The 26,244-nt window shown below is 53.6% G+C and overlaps 1 long non-coding RNA gene across 6 annotated transcripts in view; it reads right to left on the bottom strand.

Annotated features, from left to right (window-relative positions):
* Positions 1-25,840, bottom strand: part of LOC105235728 — a 199,166-nt gene extending 173,326 nt beyond the window's left edge. Inside the window, exons 1-2 of one of the 6 annotated variants that reach the window (XR_004627922.1) lie at positions 14,578-14,592; positions 11,029-13,429 (exon numbers count right to left, since the gene is read on the bottom strand). This is a non-coding gene — a long non-coding RNA (uncharacterized LOC105235728). Of the gene's footprint in view, positions 1-2,843; positions 2,865-11,028; positions 13,430-14,269; positions 14,292-14,577; positions 14,631-14,913; positions 14,936-25,612 lie in introns of those variants that run through there. The other 5 variants (XR_004627921.1, XR_004627924.1, XR_002141873.2 and 2 more) reach the window with 5 other exon arrangements.
* Between the last annotated feature and the right edge of the window lie 404 nt (positions 25,841-26,244).

Genomic DNA, 26,244 nt, shown 5'->3' with positions numbered 1-26,244 from the left:
CATTATACAAGTTTTTATATCGCTGCTCCCCCCACCCCCATGAGTAAACCCCACATTCATCCCGAGGTCTGCCATCCCTAGGAACAGTCTTGGGCATCCAAGCCACAGAAGGTGGTCTGGCGCTAACACGAGGCTACAACGTAGATGTGTGCCATCTGCTACGGAGCGTCAACTTCCAACACACCCCTCCTGGGGAGCCCTGGCCCAGCCCCCACCCTGCAATAACCATTCCTCTCCAGGTCATATGCCCGCTTGTCTCCCTGCCCTTTCTTCCTTGTGGAGGGGGTAGACAGAGCATGGTTACTCAACCCGCCTACATGGGGAGGTAAAGAGAGTCTAAGAGGACAGGAAAGGATTCAGCTTCACCTTGTGGGCTTCCCGCCCTTCCCTGCCACTGGACGGAGGAGGAGGTCCGGGAAGGGGGAGATGTGATGCAGCTATTACAAGGTTAACAGGAAATAGGCATATGCAGCAATACTACTTATGTCTTCGGCAAACAATAGATTTCCAACATTGGGGCAGCCACCATGTGCTGGGGCTCTGCACGCATTACCATGTTTAATCCCCACCACCACCCAAGACAGGTTCACCCGTTACAAGTAAGGACACCGCCGAGGTCCAGGGTCTTCAAGCTGCTTTCTCAAGGTCACAGAGCTAGCAAGAGGAAGAGAAGGTTCCTCTGGCTGAAGAGGATGTTTACTTGGGCCAGGGCATGCAGAATGGGAGTCCCAGTTTCACAGCATACATCATCCTCCTTCACCCAGCACTGTTTACGAAGCGTCTACACTTACAAAAAGGGAGTGGAATCCTTCTCCCGTCCACCTTCTGCCCTCCAAGGGAGGCTGGCTCTGTGCAGGTGACTGTCTCAGGAATCCTACTTTGCCTGGCCCTTGCCCCTGGAGGCTCCTCTCCATGCCTGGCCTTCCTTGGCTCACAGGTCAGTCCTGCAGTCTCTGCCTCCTCGTCACAAGGCCTCTTCCCCGTCTCTCCAGAGCATTTCCCTCTGTGCTCTTGTCTCTCCTCTTCTAAGCACACCACTCATTGGACTGAGGGTGCGCCCTCACCCACTATGACCTCATTGGAACTAACTGCATCTGCAAAGACCCTATGTCCCAACAAAGCCACATTCTGAGGACCCAGCAGACCAGATCTGGGGGGAGAAAGGGATATTATTCAACCCAGGATGGCTGTCCACTGTGGCTTTCTATTACCAAGCAAAATCTGACAAACACCCTCACATGTTTATTTTGTGTAATAAGAAAAGAATGAATTATTGAGAAAGTCAAGGAAAACGACTAGTGGATGAGGACAGAAGGGATCACAGCTAATGCCCCCACGGTTAAGTGGTTCCCTTGTCTTATATGTTCCCTTCATGATGGTTTCGGCGGGGGGGGGCTCCCACCCTTCATAAAGGTGCAGTTTGGATTCACCAGGGGCAGCAGACGGTAATTTTATTAGAGGGTGGGTGACCTAGGGCCTCTGGCACATTTACACTAAAAAAGATTCCCCAGAAGGGGTGACTTCTACTGGGTCCCATCTCACCACTCCACCCCCACCAAGCCCCAGGCCCCCAGCACATCTCCATAAAAAAATGAGACTGCACAGCCTCCAGGGCAGGCCTCCAGATTCATTTTCCACCTGGAGCCAAGGCCAGCCGGAAGGGCATTACCATCCCAATGGCTCCGCTTTGTCAGAGAAGGAAGGAGAGCCTCGCGGAAATGCAGGAAAAGCCGGGCTGGTTCAGCAGAGCCCTTCCAGAACGAAGCATCCTCCAGGAGCAGTAGGAGGCGGGCATTTGTAACATCCCTCATTGTCATTCCAGCCTGAAGCCCAGGATAGTGCAGAGGAATGTGCGCCTCAAGATCAGAGCCCATGCTCCCCACGGAATTCCTCACCTCTCACCCCTCTCACTGGAGGAGGGGGTGCCTGGGGGTGTTCCAGGCAGAGGAGCGGATGGTCGGGTTTGCACATAAAAGGGCTGGCAGGCTGCAGAGTCTCGGCCCCCCACCTCCTTCACCTTCCCCAGCAAGGGAGGCCCTCCCCCTGCATCTTCCCTGACAACTGGACCCTGGCTGAGGCCAAACACAAGCCCAGGCAGCATCCTCGGCCATTCCTCACAGTTTGGGGGACGGGGCCTGAGGAGGCTCAGGCAGCTGGGGAGCAGGACGAGTAGGGCATCGAGGCCAGCCAAGCCAGGCCGTGCGCAGAAGTTACGCAGGAGAGCCCGGTCATTTGGCAAGCAGCCCACACTCTGCCCAGGTTGTCGTCAGGCCCAGCTGATGACGACGGGAGCTGTCCGAGCTTGGGTTTAAGGAGACATGCCATGCTACACAACGAGCCCAAACCTTAAACACACACACACACACACACACACACACACACCACACACACCACACACAAACCCTTACAGACAGTGTACCTTCTGCTAAAATGGCCCAGACTTCTAAAAGATAAACCTCAAGGATCCACCATGGACCTTGAACAGGTCCCCCAACAGGAGGCAAGGCGCTGAACCTCTTGGGGCCTGAGTCTTTTCACCAGCGACAGTACAGGGGACAGTCTGTATAGAACGTAACAATGCCGGTGGCCTCCATAAACCCCCATGTTCACTAGCAGATAAGCGAGCCTCCAACACAAGCTAAGATCGCTGGGAGGGCTTCCGACACTGCTCCCCCACCCTCTCAGCAACAGCAGCCTCCTGGCCCCATGCTCTAATCAGCCCATGTTTGTGCCCTCATCGGCCCACGTTTGCACAGACCCTGGAGCACTCTCCCAGCCCACCCTCTCTATTAGACCAGCCTCCTCCTCCCCCAGGCTGCTGCCTACTTTACGCCCCTGTTCACCTCCAGGCTCCTGCAGGCTCCCACCAGGTGGAAGGGGGGACGTGGTGGGGGGGGGACCTCCCTGCTTTCCAAGTGTGGATCAGCCAGGTAACCAGTGGGCCTCAGGTTGGGACCGGGGTCACCTCTATCCAGCCCCGCTGGCTGATATCTTATCCCTGGGGCAGGAGCATAAAAGAGGATGGGGGGTGGGGGTGCACGTTCCCTGCACAGGCAGCTTTGGAGGGCCTTATCAGCAGACGGTGGACATGTGTCAAGGAAAGATTGAGAAGGTGCTGGGCCCTGAGCTGGGCACAGCCATGGCTTCCAAGCAACCTGAAGAAATACCAAACTCCAACAGACCAGAAATCAAAACTTAAGACAGCAGGGCAGGAGGGGTAGGGGTCCCAAAACACCCAACACACCTTTAGGCCACCCTTCCCGGGCTGCCCTGAGCCAATGGAGCAGAGCTACATTCCTTTCTGGAGGCTGGGGGGAGGGGGGATTCCTGATTCCCTGCCTTTCCAACTTCTAGAGTCTGCTAAGACTATTCCCTGGCTCCATCTTGAGAACCTGCAGTGTTCAATTCTTACATCACTCTGACCTCTTCTGCCTTCCTCTTCCACTCTCAAGGCCCCTTATGATGACATCAGACTCATCAGAAAATCCAGGATAATCTCTCTAATTCAAAATGAGCCTTCATTCCATCTACAACCTGAATACCCCTTGACCATATAACATGCGATACCCACGGGTCCAGGGATTAGGATGCAAACATCTGGAGGCGGGGGTGGGGGGGCATCATTCCGCCGGCCACACCCATATTTGTGTCAGGGCCCAGGCGGCTGCTCAGTACCTATAAGGCCCCCCAGATAACCACCTACCACTCCACCCCCTGAAAAACCCTGCCTGGACCTGATCCCAGAGGCTCCTGGATGGTTCCAACCACCCACCCATCCTAGGGATCGTCTGCCAGCCCATGGTGCAGCGACCCTCCCTCCTGCCCCCTTGACGGGTGAGGAAGCTGCAGCGAGAGACCTGCAGGGGCTCCACGGCTCCAAGTAGTGCACCTGGGACGGGACGATGGGTCTTCCAGCCAGCATGCTGTCCAACCCCCCACTGGACCCCAAGGACTCAGAATGGTTCCGGGCTTGTGCATTTAGCTCCCTGGCAGGTCCCTGTCCACACAGGGGCAGCTCTGCCCCCCTCGTATGGCGCTCCAGTGGGCAGGACCTCCAACTTGACTTCTCACTGAATCCACTCAGAATTTCCCAGTATTAGAAATTTTCTGCCAAATCCAGTACGTGTCAATTATGAAAACGGGGCGAGGGAGATCGAAAGGAAACCAACCTCCTCTGGGCACTTGTTAAGTGCTAGGGACTTTTCCCACTTTTCCCACAGCGGACCGGGTCCCCAGAGATGGCTGGCGTGCCCAAAGTCACAGAAGAGGGAGTGGGCAGCACCCAATTCCAGCAGGCGGGCTCTCTCCCCTCCCCCGCGAGGCCTCCCCTACCCCTGCCCACCCAGGAACCAAGTGTTCCAACCCACACCCCACCCGCGGCTTCCGTTGCCTTGGAGTGAGGCAACCAGACTTCCCAGATGGTTTCATGCCCCGGCTTGTGACAAAGGAAGCTTCTTTCTCTTTCCACAGCAGGCCTGGGGGACACCAGGCGGAGTGCAGGGCATGAGTGCCACCAAGCAGAGGGTCACTTGGCACTCACCCGGAAACCAGTCCAAACCTTTCCCCCAGATCTCACTCTCCTCACTGAGCCAGAATAACCTGGAGTGACCAATGCCAGTGAGGCAAGGGGACAAGGCCTGTCATGCCAGCCAACCTTTGCTCTGATCACCCAGACACCAGAGCAAAGCCCTGACTATAGGTGCAAAGCCTCCCGGAGAATCCAGCTCAACTCAGCCATGCCCAAGCCACTCCAAGCTGGGTGGCCTTAGGCAAGTCACTTCACAACTCTGGGCATTCATTTCCAAGGACTGCATTAGGGACGAAGGTAACACCTCCGATGCGTGGTCCCTGCCCTCAAGAAGATTCCCGTCCATTGAGAAGCACTGAGAAGCAGACATTAAACAAATGTTGACAGAGACACCCACTAAGATAAAAATTGCTGCAGACGCTGTGATAGAAAAATACGCCCAGCCCCCACCGGTCGTTAACCTGGGGGTTCCAGGTGGAGGTCCTGAAGAGCCGACATTTACACTGACCCCTGGAAGTTAGCAGGATTTATCATTTGCTTAAGAAGAAAAAAAAGGAAGAGAGAAGAGAGAAGCTCCTTTGGCAAATACCACTTCAGTGGGAACTTTTAAAATCGGCAACCGCCCAGATTAATGAGCCGGTCCTGCATTCACTTGCAAAACATGATTTGCGACCACAATCAGATGCAGATTTGTAAAGAAATGCGCCCCATGGAAATGGAGGCGCCCCTTCCTGGAACAGTCTGACTAACAAAGAGTCTAGCGGGGCTCCCCATTCCCCCATCTGCAAAATTCACCAGTTATTCAAAACAGATCTTACAAATCAATGAGAAAAAACTGCTAACACCCTGAAGGAAATGACCAATTGACAAAACACAAAGAGGTAATACACAGGAAAAGCTGGTCAATCACACCGGAGGTCAAAGCAAAGCAACAAGAACTTCATGGGGTTTTTTGTTTTGTTTGGGGGCATCTGCCTATCACAGGCCTTCACTCTTCACTCCCGCTGTACGGTGTGTTGCATTCATCTCGATGTTCAAATCTGAGCACACGGTCTCGGTAGCCCTTCGAGTGGTGACTGGTGAAATTTTCCTGCAAAGAAACCTGACAGAATATGTGAAGACTCCATAAGACGCCGAAAACTTTGTGGGGCCCCGGGGTGGGGGAGGGGAGCCCTGCCAAGGAAACGGCCAGAGATGCATGAAAAGGTGTGTGTGTGTTGTAACAGGCAAAAGCAGAGGGAAACCTGAGTGCCCGGTAGCACTGACTTGGCTAATGATCATGAGGTCAGTAATGTCCCCACAGCCCCCCCCCCCACACACACACACACGCTCTGCGCTGTCATTGGGGGAGGAACCTCGACAGACTGTCCTCACCTCTCCCCAACAGAGAAAGCTCAACTCCGCCAGAAAGGACACACGACCTACACAGTATCTCTTGTATGGGTACACGATCACCTACGGGAAAGCTGATCAAAACAAGTTTTTACAACTTTGAACGGCATGGGGCAACGGTCATGACAGAATGTTAGGTGACCCAAGTCAAGACGTGGAACCATATGGAAGCAGGAAGCAAGGTGCTAGGAGTGGCTACTTCCCAGCCTCAAGAGTACAGGTGATCTGCTTTTCTGCTTTATTCTTTATTCCTGCTTTTATTTTCTGCCTGTATTTACACATAAGCATGCATAGTGAGGGGGGGGGAGTCCATTTGCCTGTTTAGTTTCCCCTCGGTTCTGTGGCAGGGGCCTGATGTGATGGTGGATCTGAAGGCTCCCATCGACCCCAAGAAAGGATTCACCCTCCAAGAGTCGATTCAAACAATTCTCCAGTGAAACCTGCCCAAGGCCGCCCAGGCTGAACCCTCTCTCCCCTCCACGGTCCAGTGTTCTCCAGTTAGTACTTCCATTAGCGCCTACTATACGGTGTGTGCTGAAAGGACTGCATTATATGCTCAGCTTCTCCCCAGAATATGAACTATTTCACAGCAGGGACCTTGTGGGCTCTTCTCCGTCGGGCCATCTCCAGAGCCAGGTCCACTGCCGGTGCATAGGAGGTAGTCAGTGGCTGTTATGTGGTGGAAGGGTGGCTCAGTGGCAGGGTGGCTGGGTAAAAGGGTGGTTGGGTGGAGGGAAACATAGAAGGATGGCTGGAAGGAAAAAGGCATGGAAGGGTAAAAGGAAGCACGGAAGTACAGACGGAGGAGGAAGGAATCGCTAGGCGAAATCAGAGAGCAGAGGTGCCCCACCAGCAAGACAGCAGCAGACCAAAGAGAAGGAAGGCTGCGGACGTGTCCACAGTGACGTCCACATCTTGATGTTGCCGCGTGAAGGGCGCTCTGCGAGGAGCTTCCCTGCCCTTCGGAAGGTCACGCGGCAGGAGGGAAAGAAACAGCCACATGGCAAAGGGCTACACGCCACAGGACGGCGAGAGCTCCTGAGTTGGTAGCTTGCTCTCAACTCCTCCCCTCTACAAGACCACCTGTCAGCAGGCAACCATCCTGCTGAGGGCTCCCCAAGGTGCTTTTCGAGCTCCCACGCTCCCAGGAATCCTTTCCCTAAGCGTGCCAACCTAGGATTCCCAGTCCTCTCCCTGCCTTCGAAGATACCTTTGGGGAGTGCCCATTCCCGGTCCCATACCGCACCCCAGCGCCCACACCTGGGAACCCGTGCTGCCGGGAGGATCCCAACTTCCTGCGGCACCACCACCCACCCCCAAAACCTGCTCCTCTGCTCGGCACCCGGCAACCGGTTCCCCCACACAGTTGCCCGGTGGTTCCGGTAACGGGTCACCTGCCCGCATCCGCACACACCATTCCCCACAGTCCCCGGGGCACTGCTGGCAGCAGCGAGCCAGTCACGGGGCCTGAGTGAAACGAGGCGTTCCCGGGGCTGTATGTCACCAGCCGGCATGTACACCGGCATTATTCCCGGGGCTCACCACACCCAGGGAACGCGGGTGGAAGGAGAGGCGAGATGACACATTGAAGGAGAGAAGAGAACGGGATCTCCCCTCAGGACTTGTGACTCAGCTCCTCTACTTGTAGGGACAAAGAAACAGATCGCTGCAGAGGGCTTCCCAGGCACCAGGCACTGCATAAATGAAGTGTCTCATTGAACCACCTTTGGCCGAGCTGGTATCACACCCATTTTACAGATAAGGACACTGAGCCAAGGGCAGGTTAGATAAATACCCTGCCCAAGATCAACCCCAGATGGCTCTGTGGCCCAGATCTGACTTTGCACTGCCTCACGTCTAAACAGTCTCGTCTACTGAGCGGGAAAACACAAGGGCGGGAGGGTCACATGAAATTAAATATGGGACGGGACCTATAAGCACTTCTTAGCAAGAGCTGGGTGGATTATTTGAGGGCTATGAAATTCTGTCCATGGCACAGTTAGGAGCACAAGGCCTGGGGCTCCACACTCCAGGCCTAACTGCTGACCGGCCTTGCCCCTACTAGCTGTATGGCCTTGGACGCATAACTGTGCATCCCAAGCCTTAATTTCTTCATTTGGCCGATAAGGATAACGACAGTACACCTCCCCATTATTAGGTTCTTGTTAAGAATTAAATAGGTTAAGGGGCACCTGGGTGGCTCAGATGGTTGGGCGTCTGCCTTAGGCTCAGGTCATGATCTCCAGGTCCTGCAATTGAGCTCCACATGGGGCTCCCAGCTCAGTAGGGAGTCTGCTTCTCCCTGTCCCTGTCCTTCTCCTCCCCACCCATGCTTGCTCTCTCTCTCTCTCAAATGAATAAATAATCTTTAAGAAAAAGAATTAAATAGGTTAATATAAAAGGCACTTTAGCACAAGCCTGGCAAATAGAAAACCCCAACCGATGGCTTCTGTAGGACACCTGCCGCGTTTTCAAGTCATTCTGACATGCCAGGACCTGCACATTCCCATTCTCCATCGAAGCCCTCCCCAATCTCTTCCCCATCCTCGTCCTCTGGTCTGTGTCTGGAGTGGAGAGCAGATATAAGAAATCCCTCCATGAAGAGAGGCCTTGACTCCCATCTTTCTAGAAACACACAGCCTGTTTTCCTCTACTACTTTCGATAGAGGGGTAGGCGTAAGAAATATTTCACACCTCTTTTCTAAAGGAAAAATAACAGGATGAGCAAGATTATAAATGACAACTGTCACGTGGCTTCCACAGGAGGGCCTGGGGAAGGGCAGGATCATGGGGACTGGAAAGAGCCCATCGCAAGAGGTGGCTGGTTCAGCTCCAGCCAGGTGGCCGTGCCACTGAGACCCCCCCCGCCCCCCACCCAACCCAAGTAAGGCCAGAAATCTCACTTTCTACACAATGCAGACGGAGTGTATCCTTTGGGATTTCAAACCCAAACCCTATCTGTGTAGCCCATTTGGCCCTAAGCCACATTTAGGGCTGAGGCTCTACAACTCTAAGGCTCCCAGCATAGCACACAGAGGGTGGGAAGACCCCAAGGCCTTACCTGCAGTGTCAGGCAGGGGCTGACCTAAAGGAGGTTCTCCAGCCTAACCTGGGAGGCTCACTACAAATGCAGATTCCAATCCCCTGAGCCCCCAGCAGAAATCCCTGCCCCTGCAGCCCCCCACCCCCGCCAGGTGTAGGTTATGCTTCAGAAACACTGGTCTAGGGCAACTCCCTCCCCCTCTGTAGGAAATACCTGAGACCAGTAGAAATGAAGTGACCACCCCCACACACACACACCAAAGTCACCCACTAAAGGAGGATACATCTAAAGCCTGAATCTTCCAGAAGCTTCTCTTAGGCCCAAGATCCTTCCCCAGCACCCTAGAGCCTCAACACAGATTTCCCCTCTGGGTCATACAGCTACCCATTTCTTCACACCATGCCCCATCCTCACCCCCAGCTTCCAGGTGGAACCCTCAGGGGCCCTCTCGCTGTCAAGGCCTCCAAATGCTTTCTCAGTCCTGTGGAGGAGGTCCACGCCCCCAGTCTGCCCTCAGGGCTCAGCATGCTGGCTCAATCCACAGTGACAGCAGGACTTCTAATGACACTTTTGTTTCCTTTTAATCGTGGGCTTCCTGCAAGGTTGACAGCTGCCTTCCTTAGGGAAGACCCCAGCAGCCAAGAGGCAAAGAGGAAAAGAGAAAAAGCGCGGGGTGGGGGGGTGGTAAACGGACGACACGGACACGGACGGACACAAGCTCGGTGAGGGGAGTCTCATGGTGAACTGAGGTCTGGGCTCAAATCCCTATACACCACTTCGTAGATCTGTGACTCTGAGCCAGTGTCTCCCTACTAAACCCTCAGCCTCTTCAACCATGAAACAGGTGTAAGGACAGGGTCCAACATTTCCAGGTCAAGAGCAGAAGTGACAGCAGACAGCACAGGGTCAACAGATAGATGGTATTATTGTACCTGCTCCCAGAGTTAACGGGGTGGGTTTTCAAGGTCACTGCACGATGCCCACAAAATACACAAGACACAGGAGACTTGTGTGCGCCTCCCCTGGCCTGTCAGGACGTGAGAACTGCCCCCCTCCCCAGTCTTGCTGGTTCCCTCCCGCCCCAGCTTGCTCTGTCTGCCCACGCTGCTTTCCCTTTCCCGTAACTCAGCTGCTGACTTGAGTCAAGCTCTTGGATTCTGGATCTCAAAGGGGCACAGCTGATTTGGGTGGGGCCTATAAAGGGATCAGGATGCCAGAGACCTTGACGGTGGCCAAAGACACAGAGGGTCAAACGCCAATGAGCCCCAGGAGGGTCCCACAAAGGACCCGCTGTTGAGGACAGGGCTGTCCCTGTGACTCAGAGGCCGCACTGCGGGGCAATGACTCAGCACCCCAAGTGCAGAGCTGGGCCGGCCTGGCGCCCCGGAGCTGTCTCCAAAGCAGGGGTCCCATGCCAGCCCAGCGGGATGCAAGTCAGCCCAGAGGAATGCCGCCTCCCACCCGCCTGTGCCCACTGCTGCCGACTCACGAGGCTGGCATCCCGGGGCAGCACGTGATCGACCTGTCCAAATGCCAGAGTAAACAGGCGGGAACAGGAGCCCAGCTTCCCGGCCGCAGGGTGAGGTCATGCCTGCACAGGGTGACCAGGATGGAGGAGGGTGGGCAGCCGCGGGGCAGGAAATGGCCGGGATGCCAGGCCGGGATGCCAGCATACCAGCACACTGGCTTCTGGGGCTGGGGACAGAGCAGCCAGGAAAAGAAGTGACAGGCTTGCAGGACAATGAAAGGCAGAGCCCTCTGAGAGCCAGGGAGCCCCGGCGGGGTAGCTTATTCTAGACAGCATTCAGAGGCTGAAAGGGCATTGGGCCCCCTCCCTCCCTAGACCCCTCTCTTCCTCCTCCTCCCCTGCAATCTCTCCCTCCTATCTTCCCGCACTTTTAGAGAGTTCAGGCACAGCTGCTTCCCAGCACTTGAGGTGACAGTGTGCCTACGGAAAGCCTCTGCGTCTGCATCTGCCAGCAGTCAGCGCCCTTAGGTAAACCCGAGCCTCTCCTGGCAATACTCCACCTCCACCACCTCCCCTCTCAAAGATCCTGTCACTCACCGGCCACCTCTTCCAGGAAGCCCTCCAGAATCCTCGAGGGCAGCCCTTCACTTTCCCCTGCCTGGCCTCCTTCTGGGCACTGACTCACCTACTCATGCTTTCACTGTTGCTCTAGGTTTCTACGGCTATTGGTCCTGCAAGAGGTTCTATCCTGCCTCCTCGCCTGGAGCCCAGGCTCTGGAGGACCTGCGGTCCATCCGCCACGTCCACGGCTAGGCTCTGGCCGACAGAAGATGCTGTGCACGGGAGGTGCTTAATAACCTTATGGCACCCCCTCTTCCGATTCTGAAGTCTAGACAGCATGAGAGAAGCCCTTGTGCTCTCCCAGCTACCCGAATCAGCCGAAGTCACACCCGGTCACTGTCTCCTAAGCACCTCCACCAGGCAGCTAGACACCGCACTAGATACTGTGGAAGCAGAAAGGACCCAGACCCGGGGTCCTACCCTCAGGAGGCCCCAGAGCCACAGGCGAGCAGCCAGGTTCCCTCCATGTGGCAAGAACTGTGAGCAGGACTGGCCGCAGGCTGCTATGGGGATGCGGAGGGAGAACAGTGCAGGGCAGGCTTCATTAATAGGAACAAGGGTCCGACAACATGAGCTCACATTTATTGGGCCCTTCGTTTGTGCCAAGGGCTTTACCTCCCTTAATCCTCAGGCCCTATACTGTCTGCTTTACATATGTTCATTCATTTAAGACCCCAACCCTTTCGGGAGAGATCCTGTTCCATCAGAGATGAGAAAGCTGAGGCCCAGAGAGGTTGATGTCATACTGAGGATCACACAGCCCGATTCACACCGAGGCAGGCTAGCACCGGAGTCCAGGCACTAACCACACCACCTCACTGCCTCCTGCTCCAAAGCCTCCAGGCAGGGGAAAATGTGCTGAGCAGAATTCAGATGACCCATCCAAGTGCCCAAGTGTCACCCCGACGTCCCGCTGGGCTCGCAGCCCCTTGCGACAGACCACGGCGTCAGCGCCACGTGGTTCCACGACACCTCCCGGGAGCCCAGTTACTGTTCCAGCTGCAGTCACTGCTGCTTCACTTGGGACTCAACACAAAGTCCGCACAATTCATCGCAACAACTCCTGCCGCTGCGACTCAGCCCTAAGAAGTCTAAGACCAGAAACTGAGGCAGCTTCCCCAGTGCCTCCGAGCCTGGGGACGGCTACCCAAAATCACAGGGAGTCGGTCACCAGGCAGCAGGGCCCCGGGTCTCCCTGGTGAAGTGCCGGCTGAGCTCGAAGCAGCAGGAAATCTCGATGAGCCTTCACCGAAGTGACGTCACCGACCTCCATGTCGGAGCAGGGACCGTGGGCACGGCCTGAGAGATCCGGGCCCGAGAAATGAGAGGTTCCTCCCGTGCAGTCCATCCACTGAAGAACGGGGGGGCAGCGCACAAAGGGCTCACGGGACCCCTCGCCCCAATCTCACCCCTGCATGGAGATCCAGGGTCTACACAGAGAGCCTCCTAACCTACCATCTACTGAATCAGATCTCGCCTGTGACTCCCGATCCAAATGCACCGTCCCAAAAGGCTGAGACTATGTGACTCCCGCCACTCAGGGTGAGGCCCTCACCCACTCCCTGGCCTGCGTCCCTCCACTGGAGGCGAAAGCGCCACATCCAGGGAATCTCTCTGCTCCCGAGTAGAGCCTCATGGACGGAACAGCAGTCGCGCGCCTGAGCCAGGTATCTTCATTCTGACCAGAAGCCGGCAAGGTGCTCACTGTCACTTCCAGCGGGCCAGGGAGGACCACAACACAGTCCTGGGAGGTTAAGTAACCAGGTCGCACAGCTCGGGAGGGAGTTGGGATTAACAACTCCGGATTATCCAAAAACATGGCCCTCTCTCTTCCCACAAAACCACAGTGAGTCCCAAAGAAAGAGAAAAAAGCACTAGGAAAGGGTACTCATGCCCAAATGCATCTACTTAGACCAGCACTAAACAGACGAGGCTACTATTAAAAATAAGCCAGGGGCTCCCGGGTGGCTCAGTCGGTTGGGTGCCTGACTCTTGGTTTCGGCTCAAGCTGTGATCTTGGGGTCTTGAGATTGAGCCCCACGTCGGGCTCTGCACTCAGGCAGGAGTCTGCTGGATATTCTCTCTCTCCTTCTGCCCCCCCACCCCCTGCACTCGCTCGCTCTCTCTCTCTCAAATACATAAAATCTTTAAAAACTAAGTCAATAAATTATTCACAACCTCCTACTCCCCCCTCAATAAGAGTTCTGTATTTAAAATTTAGGAGAGATTCTCCACCCACCTACCTCAGTTTTGGGGTTTGGTTTTGTTCCTTCTGCAGTCTTGTTTCAAAATAAAATGTTTAGAAACTTTTCTGTAACAGCATTTTCTTAATTTACGACAAAGGGACTCTGGCCCACCACTGAGTCTGCACAAGAGACTAAAGGACAAAATTCATATATCAGTCTTACACTCCTCAGTTCCACATGCTGACACTCCTTATATGTTCTGAAAGCTGCATGCACTCCACAAAGATCAGGCACAGGGTCCATTCTTACCATCCTCAAAGCCAGCTCTGCACTGGTGCACACGCTCGCGGCTGTGTTACGAGCCAAGTCACAGTGCTTGGTCATCTATATAAACATCAGCTGTTTTTATTACCAGAGATCTTTTTTTCCTTTTCCTTTTTTTAGGATTTTATCTTGAAGTCATCCTACACCCAATGTGGGGCTCGAACTTACAACCCCAAGATTGAAAGTCGCATGCTCTACTAAGCCAGCCCAGGCGCCCTTAGGTATCTTTTTAGGGTCCTTGAACCAGGAACAAAACATCATCAACAGAAACACAAAGTTGTGCCCCAACTTGGGTTCCAAGCCCAGCGTCAAGCATTGTATCAGGGAAACCGGAGATTAAAAATCTTTTACAAAGTAAAGGTTCCTTCTCAATGCCAAAGAGCCACTCCCCAGTTCCCTGTTTTGTAAACTGGGTATCTGACCATCGAGTTGCCTACAAGGGAGGCTCACTTTTGCCTAACTGCCCTTTAAAGAAGTTTCTGGTCCCCAAGAGCCTGCACACAGCCCTGCAAGCCCCCAGCCACACTCCAACGTGCACACACACAGGCACACGTAGTCTTACTCCTTTCTTATTTTCAGCGTCCCTGTTTCTTCTTCCACCCCCTTTTACCTTGCCAGCCAGCCAGGAGTGTGACAACAGATAATTCTTGGGGACGATGACCACGGTGCCCTAGGACAGGGCCCTGGAGGTTTCCTCAGGATCCTACCTTTATCGGATTGAGAACCAGTCTTTCCACCTCCCGGGAACACCTTGTTCTGAACGCTGGCCAGGCTGCAGGCTCGGCCTCAGCCTCAGAGTCTCAAAGGATTCGAGCCCAGAAGGAGCCCAGGAGATTTTCCACCCCTGGCTTCTCCGGGCTCCATCCCCAAACGAGCCTAGGCCCACCACAGAGACCCTGAGAAGGTCTAAGAAAAGGGACAGAAAGCAGCCTGGTGCAGCACTGCATGCCCCCGCTCCCCCAGCCAGGCTAAACCCCGTCAGGGTCCCCCCCGCCCCCGCCGTCTCAGCGGTTACCTGCTGCCTGCTCTCCAGCCGCCCCCCTTCCCTTGTGCTTGACAACCTCATAAATGATCACACATGCTTCCTGCTGAGCCAGGGAAGCTCCCAGCAGCCAGCCAGCCAATCAGGACTGGCCCAGGGAATGAGACCATTTGCCATCCCTTTCCCAGCAACTCAGAATCTGCGGGGGGGGGGGGGGGGGGGGGGGCTGGCATCTGACCTCCAGCTGTGTCTCCAACCCCAGAGCCTCCAACCCCACATCCACACACTGAGCGAGACTTCGCTCCACTCCTGGTGCCCAGCAACACCCCAGAGGCCCTCCCCACACTGACGCGGCACCCCCCTGCATACCGGCCATGCCACGTGTGGGTTCCCACCATGTACCAGCTGCGGGCTCCTGGGCACATCTGTAACCTCTCTGACCCTCAGGCCTCTCGTGTGTAAGACAGAAACAACTCACAGGCTATTGAGAGAATCAAATGAGGCCATGAATTTTTTTCTGCTTCCTGTTAATTTTTTTTTATGATGTAATCTCTATGCCCAATGAGGGGATTGAACTCGTGACCCTGAGATCACTAGTCACATGCTCTAGCAACTGAGCCAGCCAATTATTTACTTTCATTTTCTTTAAAGATGTTAGGGGCGCCTGGGTGGCTCAGTAGGTTAAGCCTCTGCCTTTGGCACAGGTCATGATTCCAGGGGCTTGGGATCGAGCCCCATGTCAGGGTCCCTGCTCAGCGGAGAGTCTGTTTCTCCCTCTCCCTCTGCCACTCCCCCTGCTTGTGTGTTCTGCCTCTCTCTCTCTCTCTCTTTCTCTGTCAAATAAATAAATAAAATCTTTTTTAAAATTTTTTATTTATTCATTTGAGAGAGAGAGCACGAGCAGGCAGGGGGGCGGGGGAGGGTGCACAGAGGCTGAGCAGGGAGCCGGATGACTCGTGGACGCATGGGGCTCGATCCCAGGACCCTGAGACCATGACCTGAGCTGAAGGCAGATGCAAAACCAACTGAGCCACCCAGGCGCTCCCCCACCACTTACTTTTAAACAAACAAATTTCTAGAACAGTTTACGATTTTACAGAAAAATTATGAGTTTAGTACAGAGTTCCCATATACTCTGCCCCCATTTCCCCTACTATTACCACTTTATATGACGATTTCTTACCAAATAATGAACCAATACTGACACATCGTTAGGAGCTGAAGTCTATACATGAGAGGCTCTTCTTGGCTGTGGCAGTTTCTCAGATTTCCCTTGTTTTTTGGTGACCTTGCCAGTTTTGAGGAGTAGCGATCAAAGTATTTGGTAAGTCCCTCCACTGGGATTCATAGAAGCCGAGTTGATGCTAATGATGTGATAAGAAATGGCACCCTGCCACTGTGGTTTTCCGCTCCAAAACTGATTAATCCCAGCCTAACCACGAGAAGGTCATGGATTTTTAAATTAAATGTGTGATAGATTAATACATTCGACATGGTTCAAAATTCAAATAACACCCCAAGATACACAGCCAAAAGTCCCCCTCATGCCCCTCACCCCTCTGGCCTGTCTCTCCCCCACACACCCAGGCTGCCAGCCACCTGTGTTGGTTTCTGTATCCTTTCAGCAGCTGGGCACATATACATTCTTTCATCCCTCCCACATAGGTACACTTCTTCCACAAAAGGTGGCAAGCTGTACTTACTATTCCGTACTTTGCTTTTTTGCAACGACATACCCCAAGATCTGTCCATGTTGTGCACAAAGCCATTCTTTACCCTTTCCCACCTCCAGGCCATGGTACGATCGGCCATCATTTACTGCAACAGCTTTCGGCTACAGACATCTGAGTCGCTCTATCTGTTGCTACTATAAAACTGTTACAGAAGAATGAGGACTCCTGAGCATGGTTCGTTCTACGCCAACACCTGCAGGTGTATCTCTAGGGGAAACACGGTAGTCCTCCTTATCCACGGCCTCGCCTCCCAGGGTTTCAGTGACCCGAGGCCCAGTTTCAGTTACCGCAGTCCAGACAGACACAGATGACCCTCTTTTGGACCGACCATCAAAAAGTCAACAGTAGCCCAACACAATGTTCCCCTCATCTCAACACATAGGCACCTTATCATCTCACATCATCACAAGAAGGAGGAGTACCAGGCAATGAGATGTTCTGAGAGAGACTCTATTCACTTAGCTTTTATTACAAGATATTACTGTAAGTGTTCCACTTTATTACCAGTTACTGTGTAATCTCATACTGTGCCCAATTTATAAATTAAACTTGATCATAGGTAAGTATGTATAGGAAAAACGGTCTATGTGGGTTTAGCACTAGGGTTTTAGGCATCCACTGGGGGTCTTAGAATGTGTCCCCAGAAGATAAGGGGGGACCACTATATGGCAACGCGAGATCACTGGGTCAAAGGGCTTCCTGGACAGAAAAGGCCAGGGGCGCCTGGGTGGCACAGCGGTTGAGCGTCTGCCTTCGGCTCAGGGCGTGATCCCGGCGTTNCTCCCAAATGGCTATAAACATTTGCATTCTCTTCAGCAATGTGTGTTTCTTTGTGGCTCTGTCAACAACAGAGTAAGTACATCGGCGCCTTGTGTGTTATATGATTTTAAGAGGGGAAAGTGGTCTTTTTAATAGACATTTCCCTTTTTATGGCTGGGTAGATCATCTTCTGTTTTAGTGCCATTCGAGACTCCTTTTCCAGGAACTATCTTCAGCCTGAGAAGCTATGTGCCTCACACATACCAGCTGTCCCCTTAGCCATAGGCCAGCACCTGGGGGTGCTACCTGGACACACACCACCTGGGCTCCAGCCCTGACAAGGGAGCCAGCAGCCTGAGGAGGCAAGCAGGACGCACGCCAGGGTAGGAAGCAGGACTCGGCTGTGGCTAGGGCCTGGAGGGAAGGTGGGACTGGGCCAAGACCTCCAAGTATTACGCGTTGCTTGCAGGGGTGCGCGGGAAGGACAGGAAGAAGCCTCCCGCCACGGGAGACTCCAGGAGACCTGAAGAGCCTGCAGGGTCTGCTTAGAGGGCGGGTGGGACCAAAGGCAGCGTGGATGCCAACCCAGCCACACAAGTGGCTCTTACGGTGTGAGCGGAGGGGAACGTCCCCGCCTCATTTTCCTTCTTCACACTCTGCTGACCTCTCAAGACCAGTTATTCTGTTTTTACACCATTTAGCTCAGGCGCTTAAAGCCGCGATCCCCTCAAGAACCCTAATGAAGCACACATCCCAGGCCTGAGTGGGGTCCGGGGTGTGCTCTTGGAAAAGGCTCCCCGCTGGGTGCTTCTCACGGGCATCTCTGACAAAGGACCACCCGCGGGCCCCAAGGAGCCAGGGCAGCCATGCCTGGACCCCTGGGGGGAGCAGGGCTTTCAGAAACGCAAGTTGGGTAGGGAGGAGAAGTTTCAGTAAACGCCAGTGACCTTTCCTCGAGTTCCGTTCGAGAGAGAAAACCATGGGTGCCAGAGAAACACCCACTTTGGAAATCTCTCTCACATGCATAAACCTGCACCAGGCCTTGAGGCTGTGGATGGGGCAACGAACGTTCTGTTCTGCAAACGTCTCAGGTCGCCTTAGAATTCTCCCCAAGACCAGAGATACCCTGGGCGGCTCATCAGCACACCTGATCAATTATTCATGTTCCTGCCAGCTTCCACAGTGCACTGGGTCAGATCACCTGCATAACCTCAGCCCGTGGGCAGGGTGGCAGTGTGGAGTCAGCTATACACACACACACGCACACACACGCACGCACGCACGCATGCACACGCGCTTAGGGTCAAGGGCTAGTGCTCTTACATTTCTAGACTCCAATAAGATCTCCGTCCATCCATTCCTCTCCCCGCAGCGTGCACCTGGCTCAGGCTCCCGAGGGCTTCCAAACCTCCTCCTCCCCTTCCCTGCCTACACCTGCTCCCCTCCAACCCAGCCAGCGCAGCAAAGACGCGATCTTAGTATTTGGGGGGAATACTCTGGGGGTCCTTCTTCTCCCTGATGACCCGAAACCACTCCTCACTCGGGCTATGAGGGCATCAGCAAGCCAGCCTAACATGCCCTCTCCATGCTTAGACTCCACCAGCCCTCAGGGCGACCATCAGCTCTAAGGAAAGGAACCGTATCTGGATCCACAACGAAGTGCCCCCCTCACAACACACAATGTCTCCCCCGCTTTCATCATCCCTACGAAGGGCTCAATTCCAAGTCCATCTCCTTTGAGAACCCTTTCCCACACAGAGTACCTGATAGGTTCCAGGCACTGTGGCGGGCACTGAGGTTCGTCCCAAAGAAGTTCAGTCTAGTGGGTGAGACGGACACGCTGATGCTAGTGGATGAGAAGGGCTCTGTTCACGGTTAACACAGGCAGCTGCGGGCAGCTGCGGCAGCCTCTCCTAAATCTGGAAGTCAGGGAGGACTTCCTGGGGGAAGTGGAACCTGAGCTGCGTCTTTAAGAACAAAGAGGATTACAGGTTGCTCGAGGGTTGCGTGGTTCACAGAAACAAGGGAAGAGGAGAGCTCTGTTACGAAGGCCTCGTGGGCAAGGGAAAGGGGAGAAACGGGCCATGTGCACAGTGAGCACCCAAAAGTACACTCGAGGAATGGTAGCCTCAGCCCTCCCAGGGGCTTCACACTTACTATTTCAGACCCTTCATGAGGCTGCATCAGGACCGCCTTCCCCAGGCAGCTTTCCCATTCACAAGGACACCAAATTCAGCAAACTAATGCAAATAGAGCCTTTTAATAATGTAGACTTGCATCAATAATTCAGAAGCCAGGAGGCTCCCCAAAGGAGCCGTGAGGTGTATCAAGAACCCCCTGCCCAGGATTTCGCAGCTTCAGAAAGCAGATTAGCCCTTTGAGGCCATGCTTTGGAAAGAAAGGGCCTTCTCTCAAGGAATCTGTACCAAGTACCATGCGAGCACATCTAGGAAGCCCAAGACGACAAGGGATTCCAACCTCTTATTAAAAAGCAAGGGCCACTCACAGAGGGTTTGATTTATAAACACCTGGCCCCTGACAAACCCCTTCCAAATTCACCACCCGGTCTGTCCTCATAGCCTGAAGGGTGGGCAGGGTCCCATTTGTTGCTTCTGTAGGACGGGAAGCTGGGGCTCTCACCTTTAGGGGAGAGGGAGAGGGCACTTGTTGGGGTCTATCACAGAAGGTTTCAGAGAAAGGATTCTGACCTGGTCCTATAGTCCCAGGACACCTGCTCTCTGCCATGTGAATTCAAGGAACTGGGCAGAATACTGAATGCCACCTTGTCCAACTTCTCCTGGTACCCAGGGAAGGACTGAGGGGTTCCATGACTTTCTAGTGACCAAGCTGGATCAAGATGTCGGTGTTCTAAGATTGATCAATAGCTTGGGGACAAACCAGGTCTTTTCTGAGGCAAAGAGACAGCTCGTGCACACCAGTGACTGCAAGCCCAACCAGGCCCTCTCTGGAAGGAGCGAACAGATGACCTTCAAGAGGGGCTGGAGCTGGGCCTGAGAGCAGCCCTCTGTGCCTGGAAGACACGGCCTTTTCATAGAGTCCAGAATTGGGGTGCCTAGGTGGCTTGGTCCACTGAGCATCTGCCTTTGGCTCGGGTTATGATCCCAGGGTCCTGGAATCAAGTCCTGCATCGGGCTCCCTGCTCAGTGGGGAGCCTGCTTTTCCCTCTCCCTCTGCTGCTCCCCCTGCTTGTGTGCTCTCTCTCTCTCTCTCTCTCTGCTGCTCCCCTACTAATGTGTGCGCGCTCTCTAATAAATAAGTAAAATCTTAAAAAAAAAAAAAAAAGAGTCCAGAATTCCTTCCCCACAGGGGGGCATTAACAAATGCAGTGCAGAGTCCCATTAAAGGGTAAAACAGTATTTCAGTCTTTGTCTTAAACACCTAGAATGGACAGGGGCCCCTGGGTGGCTCAGTCAGTTAAGCATCCAACTCTTGATCTCGGCTCAGGTCTTGATCTCAGGGTTGTGAGTTCGAGCCCTGTGTTGGGCTCCAAGCTTGGCATGGCGCCTACTTAAAAAAATAAATAAATAAACCAAAATGGATAAAAGGTAATAAGAAAGGCTTAAAATTTCAAGGATGTAAACATAAACCACTCCCACAAAAGTTTAAAGGGCATACAACTTAAAAAATAATAAATAAAAATAAAACAATAAATAATAAAACAAAAATGAAAAATGTAATAATAAATAATAAGCCATTTAAAATAAAATAAAAATGCATTTACATGCCTCTGCAAATAAAAATACAGTTGTACATGTCTTCGGTCAGACGACAGGGTATGAAATTGTTGTGTAGTGACACAGGGCGTGGAGCCAAAACCTGGACCCAACACAGACCCCACGTCAGACATCTGAACGCCTATCAAATGGGGCCAGTGGTGTCTGCCTCCCTTTCCTCCTGGTCAATGAGACATGGAGGAAGAGCTAATTCTGACTTGGAAGGGAATTTACGGAGCACATACTATGTGCCAGGAACCTTGCCTCATTCCCAATAGCCCTTTGAAATGTATTGTCCCCATTTTACAGGGATGCAGACTAAGGCTCAAACACTTTGCCCCAAACCATCCATTTCCAGGGCAAGCTTTGGGGAAGGATTCCAGGCCGCCAAGGGTTTCTGGTCTGCTTGGTCACAGGGGTAGACTGGGGCAGACTTGGAAGCTGTTGGAGCCCTGGGCCTCTCTCCTCACTCACAATCCCACTAGAGATAGACCCGGGACCCACGGGTGTGCCCTCCCGCCCGTGGGCATCCTGCAAGAACCAACTCAGCCCGGGGGGCTCAGCGCACTGTGGCCCGAGATGGCAGGCAATGCCTCCTGCCTTGTCTGGGCCGCACCAGCCTCCTGCTACAGCAGCCTCTCCAGGGAACTCCAGCACAGCAGAAAGCCTCCGTGTGCCCTGCTCTGCAAAGCCCAGCTATGAGAAAGTCCCCGCGGCCAGGGCTGTCCCACCAAGGTGTGGCCGGGGCAGTGCGCACGACCTCTGCCCCTTCAGAGCCCGTCTCCCAGCATTCCACACTATTTTAAGGCCTTCTGAGAACCAAACAGGATTCAGGGCTCGCCGGGGACCGTCTGTAAAAGTTTTCCACTGGAACAAAGATTACAACGCTGTGACTCAAAGCGTGACTTTACAATGGGATCTGATTATCAAGAGTTCCAGAATATCCTCTTTTGAGACTCACTGCTCCTTTCTCCTTCCTGTCGTTTACGGGCTGGCAGGCACACAGCACGTAGACCAGGCAAATGCCTCATTCAGGGGAGGTGGGGGGGGACCTTTTCCTCCCAGGGGTTGGTTCTGGGGTCCCAGCACTCATCCTAAGGGGCCCCTGTCCACACACACTGTAGAGAGAAACGTTATCCTGATGACAGTATCCATGATACTAAACACTTCTGCTCCAACCCTCCACTGGCTTCCCACTTCCCTCCAAATATAGCCCAAAGGCCTCATGGCGGTGTGGACTCCTTGCCTCCCTGGCCTCGCTTCCTATCCTTCCCTCATCTGCTCACTCCTCTCCAGCCATGGAACCTCTCCCTCCCTGGGCTATCCTCCTGTTGTCCTCTCCCCCGACACCAGTCCAGGGTCTGCCCTTCTCTACCCAGCTCTGCGCCCAACAAGTGGACGCCTATGGGCTCCATCAACGCACTTGACCATCAGTTGAGTTCAGTCAACGGGCGGCACCAGGAAGAGGTGAGAGGATGGAAGAAGGAAAAGTTCAGGGTGGGAATTATGGGACTCCCTCCACACAGCAGGGGCTGGAACCCTTCACACCTGTGTTCTGCCAAGGGGTCCCACCTCCCTGGCTCTGGAAATACTAGTCTCTCCCCGCCTTCCCAGGGCTGCCCGGGCATGATGCCTCCCACAACTCTGTCTGCGGCCCCTTCATCAAACCCTCCTCAGCTGAGCCACTGGGACTGTGACCTGCCCAACCACCTCGTGACTGACCTGGGTGTTTCCAGTACTGCCTGCCCTCTTCCCCCAGCTGCTTCCCCAGTTCATCTGCACTCATGTCTCCAACAGGCCCTCTCTCGGCTGTATCTTTCTGCCGGCACAAATAACTCCCTAACCTACTCTAACGCCATCCCCTCTAGATCTGAGCTCCATGCAGAGCGGGAACTTTGTCTCGCTTGCTCTTACGCTCCCAGTGCCTGCATCAGGGCCACCGGAGTGTTTAATACTTGCCGAATGAATCTGTTAACAGACATTTATAAGGCAAAGCTCATTGGCTATCACCATCAGAGGATCGACAGGCACTGACAGAGTGCCTACCGCACGCCAGGCTCTGCTCTGGGCACTGGGGATCTAGGTCCTGGCAAACACGACACACCAGTCCCCACTCGAGAGCGTCTTCCAATTCCGGCCTGCTCAGGCAGACCCTGCCTTTGCACAACCCAGGAGCCTGAACGTCCTTGTGGATTAGCTAGCTGTCTGCAAATACTCCAGCCTGCCTAACTGTAAAGTCCCTCCTGGGGTCTGAATGCACAAAACTGCTCCCCCAGACCATTGGCACCGGCCAGCAGAATCCGGATGTCTGCCAACCTCAGCAGGACGGGCAGGGAGCCTGGATGGCCATCGGATTTGAAGTGGGTGCTTAGATTCTTTTGTGTCTTGTGCCGGCTTCGAATGACACCCAGAGCCAATGGGATGGCTGGAATCAGGCATGATGGCTTCAAATCCCTGCTAAGCTGCTCACTGGCTGCACGACCTCTGGGCAAGGTACTTTCTACCTCTGAAGACTCAGTTTCCTCACCCATAAAACGGGGAGAACCATCTTTAATTTTCCCAGGATTACCATGAAAATCCGATACCCTGCCTGCGGAAGGCCTGGCACTAAGCAAAAAGACGCAGAGGAAGAAAACGGAAGCTATCATTATGTCTCTGAAGGGTAAATGCTGGGGTGAGTTTCCAATGCATTATTTGGCATGGCACGCATATGCGGGGTGGGGTGGGGAATCAAGTTGCAAGCTAGAAAAACATTAAATATATTTAGTCACTCCCAAGGCCCTATTTCTGTAATCTTTTGGGCAGATAGTTCACGAGTTTGAGAATCTGGCCTTTTAAGGGAAAGATGACTTGTCTCTACTGGGAGGTGTCACCCAACTCTGTCCAGAGGGGGCATGACGACAGAGGGAATCTGGGTAGGACATGAAGGTGACGGAATGGTGCGTGCACGTGCATGTGGTTTTAAATAAATGCCATCACTTCAGGAAGTTAAACATTTGTCCCAACTGTGGTCCCACTATAAAAACATGCAAGGAGCACCTCATTTGACTGTGATTTCTGAGAGTGGAAACGGGCTATGGCAAGCCAAGGTCACAGTTGGCCTCAAGGTTCCAGGGTAAGTTCTGACTCACACTACGCGCCCATCCATCACAGGGCCGCTGGGGGCTGTGCTCGGTCCGGTCCTCCTCGTCCTGGGGCCAGGATGCCAGAGAGGCCGCCATCCGCAACCCTCTGCCTGCCCCACGCACGGCTCTTAGAACTGCCACCTGCAAGCGACACACTTCTGCTCACATTTCATTAGGAGCCATGGTCTGGCCCCGCCTCAAGGAGGAGGAAAGCAGATATTGAACAGAGATGCTGCCTATGATCCCTTTTTATTTTCTTTCTAACCCCCTCACCCAGCACAGTGTCTGACAAACCGTCAAGACACTCAGAAATATTCCTTAAATAAATGAACAAACCCTTCTTTGCGCTTAACCTTCAGAGCCTGTGTATAACACCTACAAGAAAAGCAGGCCCGTCCTTGGTCTAGGAACCAAGCGGTTAAGCCCCTGGCAGGTCCCGGAGCCTCACTGCCTGGGTTCAAATCCCAGCTCCGCCTTTTATTACCTGGGTGACCTTGGGCCAAGTCGGTCAACCTCTCTGTGCCTCAGCTTCTTCATCTGCAAAGTGGGAATAGTGCTAATAGCATTTGAAACATTGAACCGTTATGAAGATGAAGTCAGTTAATTGGCAGAAAGAGACCAGGATAGTGCCTGGTAGGTCATGAGTGCTCATTAACAGAAGCTGTTATTATTACTACGACCTTGTTTTTGGTCCCCTATGGTGTGACCTGCGTCACTTGCTTTAATTCCTCCACACTCTTCCAAATGACACATCTTCAAGCTACATGTGCCCAACACTTGCTGAACACAGGCCACAGAGCTGGCATCTGTCCACCGCCTCCCAAGACAACTGCTTTGCAGAGGACCACCCTTACTCTCCATGCAAACTGTGACAATATATGTAATTATATACGTGTCGTACGCACGTACGTATTTTTTAAATTCAAGAACAGCCGCACCCCTTTCGAATTACATCTGATATCCACAACTCTACCCAAAATAGTAAATTAAGTCAAGGAAGCAGTACGTGGCCCCATCACATCTGGCAGCCCCGAGGTTACAAATGCCGGGACAGTTCGAATCCTGGCTGTGGGCAAGCAGGCTCCCTCGCCCAGGCGTTCCTCATGTGTAAAGAAGGGATACCCATCCCCCTGCCTCTGTACACTCAGTCAGCAACAGCCTGACAAAAGTTAAAGGAACAATGATTCTGCCCACACAAGGGAGGGGCTCCATCAATATGAGCTCTCTTTTCCTCTTTCATAAAACACAACAACTGACCCAGAAAACCTAAGGAAATTATAGCGAAATAACATGCATTAAAGTTATCCACAGCCTCCTAAAGAAATACTCAGAAGAACTTTTCGGAAGTCTGTTCTCCAAGAGCAATGGTTCACAAAGCCATGTGAAGTTTCTAAGCGTCCCCTTAACTTCTGGTACTCAAAATAATATAGGCTTCAATGACAGAAGGTCAGTGGCAGCAGCTGAGGTCCACCCGAACCTTTTTCTACTCTTCCAAGGCTGAGGTGTTTCTTGAAGCCCACAGTCCTTTGCCAGCAAGGCTTGGGCCCCCAGTCACTTCTGTCCCACCTGGTGGCCCCAACAGACACCAAATGCCCATCCTCACAGTCTGCTCATCCATGGCCCTCCTGTGGGCACCAGATGGCCGCCCTGGAGAGGGGAGCACTGGTCAGCTGTGAAACGGAACAAGACCCCAAAGAGCTCTGGTCAAATAACTCACCTCAGGAGGCCTGGCTTCTGGCCCACGGACTGGAGTCCAGATTCTCTGGCGTGAGACTGGCCCGTGAAGACTCATCGTAATTAGAACCACCCACGGCCCCCGCCCATCCAGTTGGAGGACTTTGTGAAAGGGAGCAAGTGAGAGGACCTCCCCAGCACAGCCTCCCTCAATGTAGTACAGGAGTTCAGCATGCAGATCTGGGGCCTGGGTTCGAATCCAGACTCCCCTGCTCATTGTCTGTGGTCTCCCAACCTCTCTGGGTTAAGAGGTCACCTCCTCCGTGAGATGGAGACTTAATGCACAAGAGGTCCATAAGCTATTACGTTCAGCAAGTACCACTGCTGCCGTCATATCCAGCCTCTGGGACTGTGGAGCTCTGGGCAGCTCCGACAGGGACGCAATGAAGTCACTTTGAAGTTCCAACTGCATGGCCCAGCCTTGCTCCGGCCCTCGGCCGTCTGCAGCCAAGCCCTCATTCACTCTTCATTCATTCAAGAGTATTTATTAGTCACCCACAAAGTGTCAGACAACACAGAGAACAAGGAGGACAAAGTCGCAGCTCCCATTCTCTAGTGGAGGAGTCATACCAAAACCAAGACGTGAGGGAGGGGGTGGGGGGCTGGGGGGGCTGG

This window comes from Ailuropoda melanoleuca, chromosome 9 (assembly GCF_002007445.2).
Source record: "Ailuropoda melanoleuca isolate Jingjing chromosome 9, ASM200744v2, whole genome shotgun sequence".
Lineage (NCBI taxonomy): Eukaryota > Metazoa > Chordata > Mammalia > Carnivora > Ursidae > Ailuropoda > Ailuropoda melanoleuca.
Note: the sequence above shows the minus strand (reverse complement) of the source record. Positions and strands in the feature narration are given on the sequence as shown.